This window comes from Loxodonta africana, chromosome X (genome assembly GCF_030014295.1).
Source record: "Loxodonta africana isolate mLoxAfr1 chromosome X, mLoxAfr1.hap2, whole genome shotgun sequence".
NCBI classification, from domain to species: domain Eukaryota; kingdom Metazoa; phylum Chordata; class Mammalia; order Proboscidea; family Elephantidae; genus Loxodonta; species Loxodonta africana.
In genome coordinates, this window is record NC_087369.1 from 145,714,284 (window position 1) to 145,732,052 (window position 17,769).

Consider the following 17,769-nt stretch of genomic DNA (forward strand, 5'->3'; position numbering starts at 1 on the left):
AGCACTTAACCTCTACGCCACTAGGGTTCCCGCCTACTCAAAATGACCGCAAATGACACGTTCTATGTCTGGCAGTGCCTGGTCTACAGTAAGAACTCAACAAGTTCGTTCCCTTCTCCCTCCTCTTTTTCATTGCTTTACGTCTCCTTCCCCTACTCCTCAACCCCACAGCCGAGCAGGTAAAAGCCGTGGGAAAAAACATCCTGGAAGCTGAGAGGAAAAACTAGAGCTAGGGGCGGGGACTGCGAGGTGCCCATCGCGCATGTGCACCCGCTTCGGCAGGTTCTGGTTCCCACCCGGGTAGGGGGTGGGGAGAGAACAGGGTTTCATTTTCCTTGGCCGCCCCCTTCCCGCGCAGAGGAGTGGCAGGACCGTGTGGGCATCTCGGCGGGCGCGGAGCTCACCGAAGGACGCCAGGGTCTGCAAGGTAAGTTCGAAAATGGCGGAGGGGGGAAGAAGGTGGGGCTTTGCAGGGCGGGAGGCCGACCTCCCGGCGGGGGCGGGTGGACAGGAGGCTGCGGAGGCCCGGTGGCGCGGCTCGGGCTGGGAGAAGGAGGGCGCGCGCCCGGTGCCTCTGTGACGCCCCGACGTGGACGCGCTTCGGGGCCCCGACTTAGGGTTCCTCTCGGGGATGGGCCGGCTGTTGGACGCGAGTGAGGGCGACGAAGGCACTTCCGTTTCCTTCTAGGCAGGGGCCGGGCCGCAGAGCGAGTTGGCTTTTGCAGATTGGGGCTCGGGCCGCCCCTTCTCCGGGACCCACCCCGCGGGACCCCGGCTGGCGCCGCTGGCGATCCGGCACGCTCCCCAGGCACGGTGGGTACTGCCCATGCGGGCTCCTCTCCTCCCCCTTCTGCCCTGCTCTCCTCCTCCTCTCCCTTCCCCTCCCTGGCCCTGGGGCCCGGCGCTGCGGGGGAGGGCAGAAAGGCTCCTGGCCGGGGCACCCGGGACTGGCCAAGCAAGCCTTGAGCGGGTGGCTGCCTCCAGGCCTGCCCGGCCGCCTCCCTAACCCCGTGAACCCAAAGCTCCAAGAACTTTTTTTTTCTGATCAGAGGGACACCCTCCTCCCACAGTGTGATGCCCGCGGCCTGTGTGGAGCAGGGTGGAATTTGTCTGGCAAGGTTGTGTGATACTGAAAGAATAGGGGCCAAAGAGCATCTGGAAGAGGAAATTAGCTAGTAATTTTTTCCAACCTTTGCTGCCCAAGTCACCTCCCCAGCATATTCTGTGAGTAAAACAAAATATCAATTTAACTTTCAGTTTCATTATTTTATAATACACTTAATTGTTTTTTTTTGGGGGGGGTAGTGATTATTGCTAAAACTAAGCAACAGTCTTCCCCACCTCCAAAAAAGGAAAACGCCAATCGAAGCTTAGTAAAAAAAAAACTATCAGATTTTAATTATTTACTACTTTGCTTTCAAATATAACTATATAACTACTTCTCTCACAACTATACTTTGATAATTAAGGAGTCAGAAGTTTACTCTGCTAAGGTAAAAGAATTATTGAAGGTAAAAGATTGCTATAGTGTTCCTTCTTTTTTCTTAATAATTGTTGCGATCAGTTCAAGAGAACGCTGTTAGAGACGGCCATCTTAGAATTATAACATTTTAGAGTTGAAAGGGATCTTAGGCCAACCTTGTGATTTTACAAAAGCAGAAATTAAGGTATAGGGAGATTTCATGGCTTCCCTAAAGGTCACTCTGTTAGTTAGACTCCAGGTTGTCTGGCTCCTTGCTTACAGTTCCTTCTGTGCAACTGTTCCACATAGCCTCCAAGTACGAAAATGAAATGTGTTCAGTTCAGTGCACATACCTGAAGTGTATACTAGTTTGTGCCAGTGACTATGCGAAGCCCTAGCTCTACCGAGTACCACTTCAGCGTATTTACTATAGTTAAGAAGCCAGTGCCTGAGATTTTCCCCCCATCATTAGAAGTGGCAACAGTTAGGTTAAAAAAATGTTGGGAGACTTTTAATTTGCAGTTCACATGTGGCCTAATGTACTGTTGGAATGTCTTACCATAAACAAGTATTTTATAATTAAGAACGTTGTAAAGTTCATGTGCGCATATATGTCAATATAAATATGTATCAGTGGGGTGTGTGTATGTATAAAGTTTTATGGTTTCTTTTGTAAAATCCAGTGTGGAACATGTCAGTCCAAGTGGCAAGGCAGGCGTGATTATTGGAGGCTCACGTTTTTCCTTTGGTTTTCTCCTGTTGCTCCTAATATAAAAACCAAACCAAACCAAACCCAGTGCCGTAAAGTGGATTCTGACTCAGTGACCCTATGGGACCGTGTAGAGCTGCCCTATAGAGTTTCCAAAGAGCGCCTGGCAGATTCCAACTGCGGACCCTTTGGTTAGCAGCTGTAGCACTTAACCACTACGCCACCAGGGTTTCCAAAATACGGTAGAAATGATTTATGTTGCTGGTCTTTATGGTATTTAGTTTTAGAAAATGTTGTAAGCTTCTTGATTGTCAGATAATGTAACAAACTATAACATTCAGAAAATAAAATCTGACACTACAGAACCTGAATTATAGAATCTTTGTGGATAAAAAAAAATTTTTTTTTTTAGACTGGAAAAGTCCCAGGTGATTGGTAGTTTAGCTCTCTTGTTTTTACAAGTAGATGACTTAAGACCCAAAGAAGAAAAAAATGAATTGCCCAAGGTTATATATCTGGTTATTAACAGAGTTTCTACTGGGATCTAGGTGCTAGTCCAGTGCCCTTTGTACTACGACTGTGATTTTATTGCTTTCTGGTACGTTCGATGACTCCAACTCGGCTGACAAAGTAATGCTGACTAAAGGTTAGGCCCATTTCAACAGAGTTATTGTAATTAATGTACCAGTTAATTTGTAAAGTACTTGAAATATTTAAGTAACATAAATATTCCCCTTACATTTGGTTGTAAACATTTATTCCTTTATTAAGTCCCTTGTTTATGTTGTAAAGGCTTAGAGACCCCAAATGTGAAATAATGAGATTTTACAGTTTTCGTTTCATCTAATACTTTGCGGCACTGGGTACTGGGTTAGCTGATGCTAGTGGGGGAAGAAGAGTGATTTATAAAAAACATTTTTGAGCACCTACTGTGTACCAGGAATTGTAGTATTGTAGGGCTCCAAAGATGATTAAGGCAAAATAGATGCCCTTGTTCTTTAAGGCAGGGAGATTATCATGAACTGTCAGTTCTCAAGCTTTATCTTTATGGCACAATCTGATAATAGTATTATAAAATGTAATCTCTCGGCACTGTTTAAGGTCATTGTAAGAATAGATATGAGGAGACAAAAGCACTAGTGGTAAAAATAAAAAGAAATTAAGACTGAATTGAACAAGTAAGTAATCATTTTCATGTCTTAGATGTGTATGTGGAAAGAGTCCTGGATTGGATGCTGTGGGACCTGGGTTCTTTTCTTGGCTTTGTTTTGAATTAAGTTGAGGGGTTGTGGGCAAATTGCTAAGCCTCTCAGTGCCTCCATATTTCTTTTTCACAACTCTTTTGGATATATTTATCCTATTGAATTCAAAACATAAGATGCTATTTTGAATATTTTAAGTTATAAAAGAAGTATGTGCTCATTTTAAAAATCATGAAATTAAGAATAACAGAAAGATCAACTATACCCCACATTCTGTGTATTTACTTACATTCTTTAAAATTTAGGATCATATTATACATAGATTGGTTTTGCACATTCAACAAATTAAAATTTAAGTACATAGATTATTTTTAACCCATTTTCCTCCATTCAGGATTCTATATTGAACATTTCTTATGTCATGAAAAGTGTTTGAAAACAGTTTTTGTTTATCCTGCATGTTGTTCTATGCCTCATTTTCTTCATCTATAAAATAACAGGTTTGGGCTAGTTGATTCCAAGGATTCAAAGACAATTATAATTATTTTTTAATGATTCAGGTTTTATCAAGCCAAAACAAAATCCATATAACAGATCTAACTCTATTTGAAATAAATTTCTCAAAGGGACAAAGAATAAAAAGTTGAAGATACAAACCTTGATAATTTATGGTTTATAGTTTCGTTTATTTTGAAACTTCATGAGTTAATTACTTAAATTTTGATTTGGTCAAAGTGCAAAACCAAAAAATATCAAACCTGTTGCCACTGAGTCGATTCCGACTCATAGCGACCCTATAGGACAGTAGAACTGCCCCATAGAGTTTCCAGCGAGCGCCTGGTGGATTCAAACTGCCGACCTTTTGGTCAGCAGCCATGGCTCTTAACCACTACGTCACCAGGGTTGAAAGTGCAGGTGATGTTTTATTACTACTGTGTTCAAAGCTGGCCTGTTTAGTACTGTTCTGTAGGGCAGGTACAGAATAGATTGAAGAGGGAGGAACTGGGCTTCTGAGTTTGCAATTCAGGGATTTTCATAGGACATAGTAGAGAAATTTGTGGAAGCTCAGAGAGGTTAAATAACTTGCCCAAGGGCCAGATAGCTATTAAGTTGCAAAAGTAGGATGTGAATCCTGGGGTGTCTGATTCCAACACTCATGTTTTCTTCCATTAGGTGCTGTATTTCAGAAGATGTTATCTCGAACTCTTATTTCTTGATGGCATTGCTTTGATCAAAATCGGCCAATTCAGTACTTTTAATAAATTGAGGAGCTAGGCTGAGAAATGTTCAGAGAACACTTAGGAAAATGTTTTTCAGGTTGAGATAACCCAACCAACATACCTCGAACACCTACTTTGAGCTGAGCTCTAGGATCAATGTACTGATGGTGGTGGCATGTATTAAGTAGGGACCCAGTAGATATTTGTTGAGTGAATGCCTCTGCTTGTTACAAAGAAATATATTGGGTGGAAAAGGAAGAATTGAAACTTCCAGAGTCTTCTGGATTAATCTACAGTGGGCTCTTCTGAATTTTGAGAAATCTTGCAAAACAGTTGTTGATTAGTTATTGTATCTGGCATAAGAATTTGAGGTGAAATTTATGAGTTATATGTTTTATCTGCACCGTGCATCGTTAAAAGGAGCCCTGGTTGCTCAGTGGTTAAAGCGTTCGGCTGCTAACTGAAAGGTTGGCGACTTGAACCCACCAGCAGCTCCACAGGAGAAAGATGTGGCAGTCCACTTCTGTAAAGATTAAACCAAACCAAGCCCATTCCTGTCAAGTTGATTCTGACTCATAGCAACCCTAACACATTAAAATACCCATTGCCATTGAGTCAGTACTGACTCATAGGGACTCTAAAGGGCAGAGTAGAACTGCCCCATAGGATTTCCAAGGAGCAGCTGGGGGATTTGAAACGCTGACCTTTTGATTAGCAGCTGAATGCTTAACTACTGTGTCACCAGGGTTCCATAGTGACCCTGTAGCCTTGGAAGCCCTATGGGCCAGCTCTCCTCTGTCCTACAGGGTTGCAATGAATCGGAATCTACTCAGCAGCGCCAGAGTTTTGGTGCATAGGTACTGGTATGTTGTCTTTTGTGTGATATAAAAGCATATTTATGCCCATTTTGTAGGACTTGGCATAGACTTTTATTATTTTTAATTATGATATGATTGTAGCTCTGCTGTTTGATATTTGATAACATTTGGGGATTTGATTTTGGTATGATTTGGTACCTAATCCTTGTTAAGGTTACATGCGATTCGCTTTACATGATCTGCTTTTGTAATGTATTCTCATGGATATGGTTTGTGGTGGGAAGTGAGGTCTATGTGTACAAGACTAGAAATAGCTTGAACTCAGATGGTCAGATAGAGGGGGAACTGCTAAGGCTGATTTCCAAAACTTGGCAAAGCTAATGCCACTATGAATTCCCAGTATCTAAAAATACTTATATATAGTTTGAAATTTTATGCATATTCCAGTAATTTTGTTCACTTAAAACACGGACCTCTCAAGGCAGAAAGGGACAGGAGCTGGTTGAATGGACGTGGGGAATCCAGGGTGGAGAGGAGTGTGCCTTCACATTGTAAGGAAAACAATTAGGGTCACATAAAAATGTGTGTATAAATTTTTGTGTGAGAAACTAACTTGAGCTGTAAACTTTCACTTAAAGCACGATTTAAAAACAAAAGAATATCCAGTAAAAAGAAAAAAACACAAACCTCTCAGCATATCTTGTTATGTGATTTACCTTTCTGTGATTCTAAGTTTTCAAGCCTTAAAACGGTAGGGAGCCTAACATTTTTGCAACCCATTCTGCCGGTAATTCTTACAGTAATTTCCTTAGATCTATATTGGTCATAATCACTGGGTTTGATTTTGACTTGTGATCGTATGGTCTTTGATGAGTAATAACCCATCAGAACCACAATTTCCTCATATTTCAAATGGCAGCTATGATAGTTTGTGTAGGTTAAATTAGGTACCATTCTGAACTGTGAAGCACATAACATACAGCAAAACCTGTGAGAGCAAGAACTCTACAGGACTGCCTTGTTTTTCCGGCTTCTGCAATTTTTCTGTCTTTGACAGGGGGCGTCTTTTCTCTCGCTCGTTTTAGTGGAAAATATTTGCATTTCCCTTTTCCGACAGGTTTCTGCCTTATACAGTTTCCCGCTTTCGCAGGTTTTACTGTATTTTAGTTCTTATCAAAGGTAACATGGTGAAAGAAAAGAGGATGGCTTTGGAATCATACAAGCCAATGTTTACGTTTCGGCCTTGCCTTAAAACAAAAGAGCCTGCGAGAGAATACCTGCATCAGTCAGTGCCTTATATGAAATAAGCTCTTGATAAATGGTTATTTCCTTATTTCCTAAATAGTTTCCTTTAGCCCTTAAATTATACTACACGACCACCCTTGTTACTGTTGCTGATTCTTGACTCTGTGATAGCCTGTTCAGTAATCTTTTACCCTGTGTGAACAATTAGCTAACTAAGCTTCCAGGAAGAGAACTGGTCAGTGTCTTTCTCTGTAGGAACTAATAATCTAGGATAGTAAAAACCATCTAACTCAAGATATGTCAGGTGGCCCGTGTAGTATGTCACATCGAAATGTGGCTTATTAACCCTGCTTGTTTGCACTAAAATTATAACATTGCCCAAGAGGAACCTTAGACACATTTCAGAGTTTTAGATTCTCCTTCAGCTTTACCCAGATCAGCTCTCAACAATATGGTTTCTAAGTATCTAATCTTTAATTACATTTTATATAAAATGAATAAATATGAATTTTTACAGTTGTGAGAATTATTTTAAACATACAAAGAAACAAACAATGACAACAAAATTAAAGCTGCATAAGAGAAGAGAGGCAGGGCCTCTTAGATATCTTAAGGTTTTATGCAAATATAAGGGCGATTTTTCAAATGCCTACAGATTTTTTTTTATTTCAAAGACTGGGTAGCAAATAGGATTGGAAGTTTTTAGTTCACAATTCAGCATATTTAGTAGATTAGAGAAAAAAATTGCATGTAGCTAAAATGACGGGATGGGGAGAAACAAAAATTAGTTTGTAGGTAGTGTTTGCCTCATATGGGCACTCATTAAATATGTTGTACTATTTCAATTTGGTTTGTAGTTTGTATTATGGTATAGTTTCCTTTATTTTGTGTCATTTTTTCATTCAAAGCCAAGCAGAAGACCAGCCTATTAAAGGCTTGAGTATAAGCGGCACAGTAGCTTTCAGATAGAGCTAAACCTGAGGAAAAACGGTTAGCTCTTATCAAGAATTTGGTTTCTTAGAAATGGCACAAGTGGGTGGCTTTAAAGAACAGAAATGTTATTTCCTCACAGTTTAGAAGGCTAGAAGTCTGAATTCAGGGCAGCAGCTCTATGGGAAGTCTCTGTCTCTGTTGGCTCTGGGGGGAAGACCCGTACAGCACTGGGATTCCTCAGTTCCTTGGTCATCTTCACCTGGCATCTACCTTCCCGATTGTGCTCACTTGTCTCTGCTGCTCCTGATAACTCAGAAGTGATTAGGTTGAGGACTCCCCACACACTGATAGGGCCTCATTAACATAACAAAGAAGCCCTAGTCCCAAATGGGATTACATCCACAGGTATTAAAAAAAAAAAAACCACACCCATTGACATCAAGTTGATTCTGACTCATTGTAACCCCATATGACAGCGTAGAACTGCCCCATAGGGTTTCCAGGGAGTGGCTGGTGAATTCCAACTGTTGACCTTTTGGTTAGCAAAAGGTCAGCATCCATAGCTCTTAACCACTGTGCCACCAGGGTTTCCTCCACAGGTTTAGGGGTTAGGATTCCAGCACATTTTTGGGGGGACACATATCAATCCATAAGTAGATCTCAAGATGATCATGGAAGAGAATACTTAATTCTGAAAAATACCTAAGGTGGTATTACCTGCTCACCATGTCGTCCATTAAAAGAACCTCAGCATGGCACTAGTGGAACCATCTGGTTTTAAGTACTACATCCTAATCATTCTGTCAGAATAAGTTGCAGTTCTCTGCACTAATCAGCTCTATGGCCTCAGTCAAATTATTTAACTTCCTTATACCTAAGCTTCCTTATCTGTAAGATGTGAGGCCCTTTTCAGCACATAGTCAAATTATGGTGAACAATTTTTTACTTGTCATTTCTACAAAATTATAATGATTTTTCTTTTCAGTATACTTGATTCCGAGCTGCCACTTTTGTAAAAATTAGGGAAGTTTTTGGCCAGTGGTTTAGAGGAGACTCCTTTCTTCTTGCCAGGCCCCAAATTAATTGATTATTTTTACAAGGTGGTGAGTGAGTAGCCCATAATGCCTGAGACAGACATCACTCAAACGTTTTTCAACAAAGTCCTTTTATTTTCCATTCAAGCTAATATAAGCCATAATCAGGTATTACCTGTGTTTCTCAGCCCTCCCTGCTGGTGATTTACTGCCACCCAAGCAATGGACCAAAAAACATTTGTTCATAGCCATAGACCATGAACAGGGCCTGACCACTGCTTTTATCCCTGGGAGTTGACTTGTATCTTTTTTTTTTTTTTGTCTGATGATCAGCAGTGTTGACACCAGTTTACGATTTCTTCTTTCTCATATGGGTCACTCAGAGGCATGTATCTAACAGTGATACTGCAAAGTAGCAAACTAGTGCAAATTCTCTGGACATAAGCATAAAGATAAAGACCAAAGAACATGCCCTTTACTCTCTTTGTTGTAAGTTATAAAAAGTATGTTCTGTGAATGAAAACCCCAAACCTTGCAGTACCAGGCCCTGCTATTAATAGTTTTTTGGGCCAGTGTATTCACAGATGAAGAGAGCATTGTCACATGGCAGGTAGCCAAATAATACCCTTAGTCTGCTGAGCAAGATCATGCAAGGGTCCCCTGACTAACCAAGAGTCCAACTGCTTTGTTCTTTTGATTAGAATCTATTTGTTGGGATAAAATTAAGAAAACCACCAAAAAGAAAATAAAAATCAATAACCCCCTACTCAAAGATGACACACAGTAGGATTTTGATGTATAATTTATCCTAAATCTTTATACATCTATATTTTTAATAGTTGGTATTATACTGTGCAGTATTATTTTATAGCCAGCTTTTTCCTCTGCTTATTTTAATACATTATGAACATATGCATATGTCCTTTAGTATTTTTCTATAATCTGATTTTCTAATGGGCATCTAGTGTCTCATATTACCATAACCAAAAAAACCCCCCCAAAACCAAACCCATTGCCGTGGAGTTGATTCTGACTCATAGTGATCCTATAGGACAGAGTAGAACTGCCCCATAGAGTTTCCAAGGAGCACCTAGTGGTTCAAACTGCTGACTTTTTAGTTAGCAGCCTTAGCTCTTAACCACCATGCCACTGGGGTTTCCCATATTACCGTAGTACCATACTTATTTAACTAGTCCTCTTTTGAGCAGTTTTTTGTTTTTGTAAATAACACTGCATTGAACATCCTTATGTATACATTTTTAAACATCCCCAATTATTATATATAAATTTTTAAAAACACCCCCGATGATTTCCAGAGGGTTAATGCTTAGAACTAGAATGACTGGTTCAAAAGGTAGTCACATATCTAAGACTTTCAGAACGTATCTATTGCCAGATTACTCTCCAGAAAAGACGTACCAAATTTAGTTCCACAAATGAGAGTGCCCAATGTGCCACACTTTTTCTACTGGAAAGTTTTTGTTGGTGTTAGTGGTGGTGATTTTTATCAAATAGGACAAAAATGTTATCTTTTTTGAATGTTTATTTCTTTGAATACTAATGAGCGTATGTATAGGGTTGCTATGAGCTGGAATCAACCCGACAGCCATGAGTTATTATGTGTTTATTAGCCATTAGTAGTTCCCATTTATAAATATGCCTGTTTTCTCTTGAAGTGTTCATCTTTTTCTCGTGGATTTATAAGTGCTTTCAAGCTTTTTCTTAAGATTGCGTTTAGTAAAAAACAAGATAGTTTAAAAGGAGATGGTGATAAGGCACATTCCTGTTTTTGAGACCATTTAATATCGGTGCTAAAAGCAAATAAAGATATGAACAAAGATGTAGATAGAAGGATGTTCACCCGAACATTGCTTAGAATAGTAAAAAAAAATTGTTAGCTCTTTAAATGTCCAGTAAAGAAGGTACGGAACTATATATATATATATTAAAAAAAAAACCCGTTGCTGTTGAGTCGATTCCGACTCATAGCGACCCTATAGGTCAGTAGAACTGTCCCATAGAGTTTCCAGGGAGTGCCTGGTGGATTTGAACTGCTGACCTTTCGGTTAGCAGCCGTAGCTCTTAACCACTACGCCACCAGGGTTTCCAAACTATATACCATATATAGAACATGTTAACATTTGTGTTTTTAAAATGTTCATACATCTACAATATTTATAGAACATCTTTGGAAAAATACATAAGAAACTTAAGAGTGATCATTTCTAGGAAAGGAGTTTAAGGTACAAGGGTAAGATGGATGCTACTTTTCACTGTGTATGCTCTTTTGAACCCTTTGGATTGTTTGATCATGCGTGTACTGTCTCTGTGTAAAATGTACATTTAAAGTTAACTTTCAAAAGTATGGCATTGGTGAGATTATAATATACTCATACAGTCAGGTACTAGTCATCCATTTAAAATAATGTTGTAATGCAGATAAATACCGATGTGGAAAGATGCTTACGATATATTATTAAACGGGAAAAAGCAGGTCATAAAATACCATGTACAGTAATTCCCCTTGAAAAATTATACATGTGCACATGCACACAGAAAAAGTTCTAAGGTGCTCACAGCCTAGGTATTAGTAGTCTTTTTTACATGTTTTTCCCTCTTTTAAAAAGGAAAACAGTTGTTTGTCTTAAATATTGGGGTGGTGTACAACCAGAATGCTCCTTAGAAGCAAGGATGGTGAGACTTGGTCTCACATACTTTGGAGATGTTATCAGGAGGGATCAGTCTCTAGAGAAGGACACCATGCTTGTAAAATAAAGGGTCAGCTAAAAAGAGGAAGGCCTTGAAGAAGATAGATTGACACGGTGGCTGCAACGATGGGCTCAAGCATATCAACAATTGTGAGGATGGTGCAGGACCCGGCAGTGTTTCGTTCTGTTGTACACAGGGTCGCTATGAATCAGAACCAACTTGACGGCACCTAACAACAACAGCATACATCTTGAGGTTTTCTTTCTCCTTGCTATAATTTAGCAAAGATTTTGATATGGGCTCTGAATAAGTGGTATTAATCTATGCCATGGCTCTACAGTTTCTACTGAAGATAGTTTTTTTTTTAACCTAAGACTACTGATTAATCAGCACTGTAAATTACCTTAAGTTTGGAATAGTTTTCAGTGAAATGGAATAGGGTATATTTGTGATTGGTAGTGAATTCTTCAGCCTGAAAAGTGTATTCTAAATGCAAAACATTCTTTTAGGGAACACGCTTCCATAGTTTGTTGAAGAAAAGATGAGGGAATATTTTACTGTGTCTTTCTGGAGGAAACTGTACCTATGGAGTTAACAGTGATAAATAATTTGACAAAGATTGGGGCTCTGTGCTCAAATCAGAGTATTACTATGACTTCTATGAGGATGACGCAGGACCGAACAGTGTTTCATTCTGTTGTACATAGGGTCGTTGTCAGTCGGAACTGACTCCACGGCACCTAACGACAACATGGCTTCTAAATTAAGTGTAGAGCATGTAATTGATATTGTCTTTGTTGATTCTTAGCATGCCCTTTCAAGTACTTACAGACTAGGTTTCATTATCAAGCATACATTGTCTGCAGTATTAATAATTTTATATTAACTGAGCTTGTAGGCTGAGTACTCATTAATGCCATTCAGTTAATTTAGTGGCTCAATGGCTTAATTTTAGGGAAGGAACTTTTGATTTGACTGAATATAATTTACCTCAGAAATGTTTTATTGACCGTTTGTTTAACTTAAAAGAAAATATGCTTCATGTTTCAAAGAACCTCAGTGACATAAATGAACAATTTGATTAAATGTTGGATTTTTTATATAACTGTATCATAGTATAACTGTCCCTGGTGGCACAAATAACTTGTGCTGAAAGGTTGGTGGTTTGAACTCACCCAGTCATGCAGCGAAGAAAGTCCTGGCAATCTGATTCTGTAAAGATTACAGCCGAGAAAATCCTATGGAGCAGTTTTGCTCTGAAACACATGAGGCCAACATGGGTTGGAATTTACTAGACAGCAACAGGTTTGGTTTATCATTGTATAAAAAGTTGAACCTAAAAAATGATATCACACAATATATGAAAATTAACTCAAAAGAGATTAGTGACCTAAATATAAGAACTAAAACCATAAAACTCTTAGAAGAAAACATAGGGATAAAGCTTCAAGAATTTGTTTTAGACAGTAGGTTCTTAGATATGACAATAAAAGAGAAAGCAGATATTTTGGACTTCAACAAACTTTAAAGTTTTTGAGCATCAAACGAGTTTATCAAGAAAGTGAAAAGAACCAGAGACTCGCATCAGCCCGAGACCAGAAGAGCTAGATGGTACCTGACTACAACCAATGACCGCCCTAAAAGGGAGCACAACAGCGAGCCCCTGACGGAGCAGGAAAAACGTGGAATACGGAACTCAAATACTAGTAAAAAGACCAGACTTAATGGTCTGACTTGAGACTGGAGGGACCCGAGAAGACATGGCCCCTGGACTCTCTGTTAGCCCAAAATTAAAACTGTTCCTAAAGCCAACTCTTCAAAGATTAGACTGCAGTATAAGACATTCAGTGATGCCTGTGAATAGTGTGCTTCTTAGATCAAGTAGATACATGGGACTAAACAGCCAGCTACGAACCGGAGGCCAGATGAGAAGGCAGAAAGGGATAGGAGCTGGTTGAATGGACCCGGGAAATCCGGAGTGAAACGGAAGAATGTGCAGTCACATTATAGGGGGAGCAACTAGGGTCACATAACTGTGTATAAATTTTTGTATGAGAAACTAACTCGAACTGTAAACTTTCACTTAAAGCACAATAAAATGAAGAAAGAAGGTGAAGAGACAACTTACAGAATAGGAGAAAATATTTGGTAACCATATATATAATAGTTTAATATCCAGAATACATAATGAACTACTACCCAACAACAAAAAGACAACCCAATAAAAAATGGGCAAAGGACTGGAATAGACATTTTTCCAAAGAAGACATAAAAATGGCCAATAAGCACGTGAAAAGATGTTCAGCAACATCAGTCATTAGAGAAGTACAAATCCAAAATAGTAAGACACTATTTCACACCTAGTACGACGGCTGTTATCCAAAAAAAAAAAAGAGAAACTGAAAGGTGTTGGTGAGGATGTGGAGAAATTGGAACTCTGGAGCACTGCTACTGCTGCTGGGAATATAAAATGATGAAGCTACTGTGTGAAACAGTTTGGTAGTTCTTCAGAAAGCTAAACATTGAATTAACCATGTTGTTCTTATTGTTGTTTGGTGCCATCAAGTCGTTTCTGACTCATAGTGACCCCGTGTACAGCAGAACAAACTGCCCAGTCCTGTGTCACCCTCACAGTTGTTGCTGTGCTTGAGCAGCCACTGTGTCAATCCATTTCTTCCAAGGTCTTCCTCTTTTTCGCTGACCCTCTACTTTACCAAGCACAATGTTCTTCTCTAGGGATTGCTCCCTCCTGATAACATGTGCAAAATATGTGAGACAGGGCTTGCCATCCTCATTTCTAAGGAACATTCTGGCTATACTTCTTCCAAGACAAATCTGTCTCTTCTTCTGGCAGTTCATGGTATATTCAGTATTTTTCCCAGCACCACAATTCAAAGGCATCAGTTCTTCTTCAGTCTTCCTTATTCATTGTCCAGTTTTTGCAGGCATATGTGGGAATTAAAAATACCATGGTTTGGGTCAGGTGCACCTTAGTCCACAAGGTGACATCTTTGCTTTTTAACACTTTAGACAGGTCTTTTGGAGCACATTTGCCCAGTGCAATGTGTCATTTGATTTCTTGACTGCTACTTCCATGGCTGTTGATTGTGGATACAAGTAAAACAAAATCCTTGACAACTTCAATCTTTTCTTTGTTTATCATGATGTTGCTTATTGGTCCAGTTGTGAAAATTTTTGCTTTCTTTATGTTGAGGTGTAATCCATACTGAAAGCTGTAGTCTTTGAACTTCATCAGTAAGTGCCTCAAGTCCCCCTCACTTTCAGGAAGCAAGGTTGTGTCACCTGCATGTTGCAGGTTGTTAATAAATCTTCCGCCAATCCTGATGCCACATTCTGCTTCAAATAGTCCAGCTTCTCAGATTATTTGCTCAGCATACAGATTGAATAAGTTCGGTGAAAGGATACAACACTGATGCACACCCTTCCTGACATTAAACCACACAGCATCTCCTTGTTCTGTTCAATATACTGCCTCTTGGTCTATGTACAGGTTTCTCATGAACAAAATTAAGTGTTCTGGAATTCCCATTCTTTGTAATGTTATCCGTAATTTGTTATGATCCGCACAGTCAAATGCCTTTACATAGTCAGTTAAACACAGGTAAACATCTTTCTGGTATTCTGTGCTTTCAGCCAAGATCCATCTGACATCAGCAATGATATCCCTGGTTCCACATCCTCTTCTGAATCCAGCTTGAATTTCTTACAGTTCCCTATAGATGTATTACTGCAACCAGTTTTTAATTATCTTCAGCAAAATTTTACTTGCATGTGATTTGATAATGTCCAGTAATTTCTGCATTTTGTTGGATCAGCTTTCTTTGGAATGGGCACGAATATGGACGTCTTACAGTTGGCCAAGTAACCGTCTTCCAAATCTCTTGGCATAGGTGACTGAGTGCTTCTAGCTTTGTATCCATTTGTTGAAACTTCTCAATTGGTATTCTGTCAATTTCTGGAGCCTTGTTTTTCGCCAGTGCCCTCAGTGCAGCTTGGATTTCTTCTCCTTCAGTACCATCAGCTCTCGATCATATGTTACCTGTTGAAATGGTTGAATGCCGACCAATTCTATTTGGTACAGTGACTCTGTGTATTCCTTCCATCTTCTTTTGATGCTTCCTGTGTCATTCAATATTTTGCCCATAGTATCCTTCAGTATTGCAACTCAAGGCTTGAATTTTTACTTCAGTTCTTTTAGCTTGAGAAATGCCAAGTGTGTTCTTTGCTTTTGATTTTCTAACTCCAGGTCTTTTCGCATGTCATTTTAACACCTTAATTTTTCTTCTTGAGCTGCCCTTTGAAAAATCTTCGGTTCACCTCTTTAACTTCATCATTTCTTCCATTTTCTTTTGCTAGTCTACATCCAAGAGCAAGTCTTAGAGTCTCTTCTGGCATCTATTTTGGTCTTCTTTCTTTCCTATTTTTTTAATGACCTTTTGCTTTCTTCATGTATGATGTCCTTGATGTCATCCCACAACTTGTCTGGTCTTGGTCATTAGCATTCAATGTGTCAAATCTATTCTTGAGATGGTCTCCAAATTCAGGTGGGATATACCCAAGGCCATATATTGGCTCTCATGGACTTGTTCTTATTTTCCTCAGCTTCATCCTGAACTTGCATATGAGCAATTGATGGTCTCTTCCGCACTCAGCCCCTGGCCTTGTTCTAACTGATGATATTGAACTTCTCTATCATCTCTTTCCATCTGGTGAGGTCCATGTGTATAGTTGTTGTTGAAAAAAGGTATTTCCAATGAATAGGTCATTGATCTTGCAGAAATCTATCCTGCGATCTCTGGCGTCGTTTCCATCACCAAGAATATATTTCTACCTACTAATCCTTCTTTGTTTCTAACCTAACTATTCCAATCACCAGTGATTATCAGTGCATCTTGATTGCATGTTTGATCTATTTCAGACTGCAGAAGTGGGTAAAAATTTTCAATTTCTTCATTTTTGGTATTAGTGGTTGGTTTGTAAATTTGAATAATAGTCGTATTAACTGGTCTTCCTTGTAGGCATATGGATATTATCTATCACTGACAGCACTGTACTTCAGGATAGATCTTGAAGTGTTCTTTTGACAGTGAATACAACCCTGTTTCTCTTCAATTTGTCGTTCCTGGTGTAGTAGACCATATGATTATCTGATTAAAAATGGCCAATACCAGTCCATTTCAGTTTAGTAATGCCTAGGATACTGATCTAGCATTCCATTTCATTTTTGAAAACTTCCAGTTTTCGTAGAGTCATACTTCATACATTCCATGTTCCAATTGTTAATGGATGTTTGCACCTGTTTTTTCTCATTTTGAGTCATGCCACATCAGCTAATAAAGGTCCCGAAAGCCTGACACTCCATCCACGTCATTAAGGTTGACTCCCCTTTGAGGAGACAGCTCTTCTCCTATGGTATTTTCAGAGCCTTCCAACCTGAGGGGCTCACCTTCTGGCACTTTATCAGACAATGTTCCCCTGCCAAATGATCCAGCAATTCCATTCCTAGGTATATACTCAAAAGAACTGTAGGTATACCAACTCCATAACTCAAAATAAAAACCAAGAAAAACGTAATGACTCAGCAAACGTAAAGTCAAATACTATGAAAATGAGGAACACAGTATTTACAAAAAAAAAGTCTCAGCACAAAAAAGTAAGTGGAAAAATGAAATTGTCAACAACACACATAAAAAGGCATCAAAATGACAGCACTAAACACACAAAAAACACATACTTATCTATAATTACACTGAATGTAAATGGACTAAATGCACCAATAAAGAGACAGAGAGTCTCAGACTGGATAAAGAAACACGATCCGTCTATATGCTGCCTACAAGAGACACACCTTAGACTTAGAGACACAAACAAACTAAAACTCAAAGGATGGAAAAAAATATATCAAGCAAACAATAAGCAAAAAAGAGCAGGAGTAGCAATATTAATTTCTGACAAAATAGACTTTAAAGTTAAATCCACCACAAAGGATAAAGGAGGGCACTACATAATGATAAAAGGGACAATTGACCAGGAAGATATAACCATATTAAATATTTATGCACCCAATGACAGGGCTGCAAGATACACAAAACAAACCTTAACAGAACTGAAAAGTGAGATAGACACCTCCACAATTATAGTAGGAGGCTTCAACACACCACTTTCAGAGAAGGACAGGACATCCAGTAAGAAGCTCAACAGAGACACGGAAGCTCTAAATACCACAGTCAACCAACTTGACCTCACTGACTTATACAGAACTCTCCACCCAACTGCTGCAAAATACACTTTTTTTTCTAGCGCACATGGAACATTCTCTAGAATAGACCACATATTAGGTCATAAAACAAACCTTTGCAGAATCCAAAACATCGAAATATTACAAAGCATCTTTTCAGACCACAAGGCCATAAAAG

General features: G+C 39.3%; 1 protein-coding gene across 4 annotated transcripts in view; it reads left to right on the plus strand.

Annotated features, from left to right (window-relative positions):
- Positions 1-263: 263 nt before the first annotated feature.
- The window catches only part of XIAP (X-linked inhibitor of apoptosis), a 57,821-nt gene continuing 40,315 nt past the window's right edge, over positions 264-17,769 (plus strand). For 2 of the 4 annotated variants that reach the window (XM_064277554.1, XM_064277552.1), the window contains exons 1-2: positions 264-427; positions 689-813. The gene's annotated coding sequence lies outside the window, so the exon portion shown is untranslated. Of the gene's footprint in view, positions 428-581; positions 814-901; positions 1,225-17,769 lie in introns of those variants that run through there. The other 2 variants (XM_064277553.1, XM_064277555.1) reach the window with 2 other exon arrangements.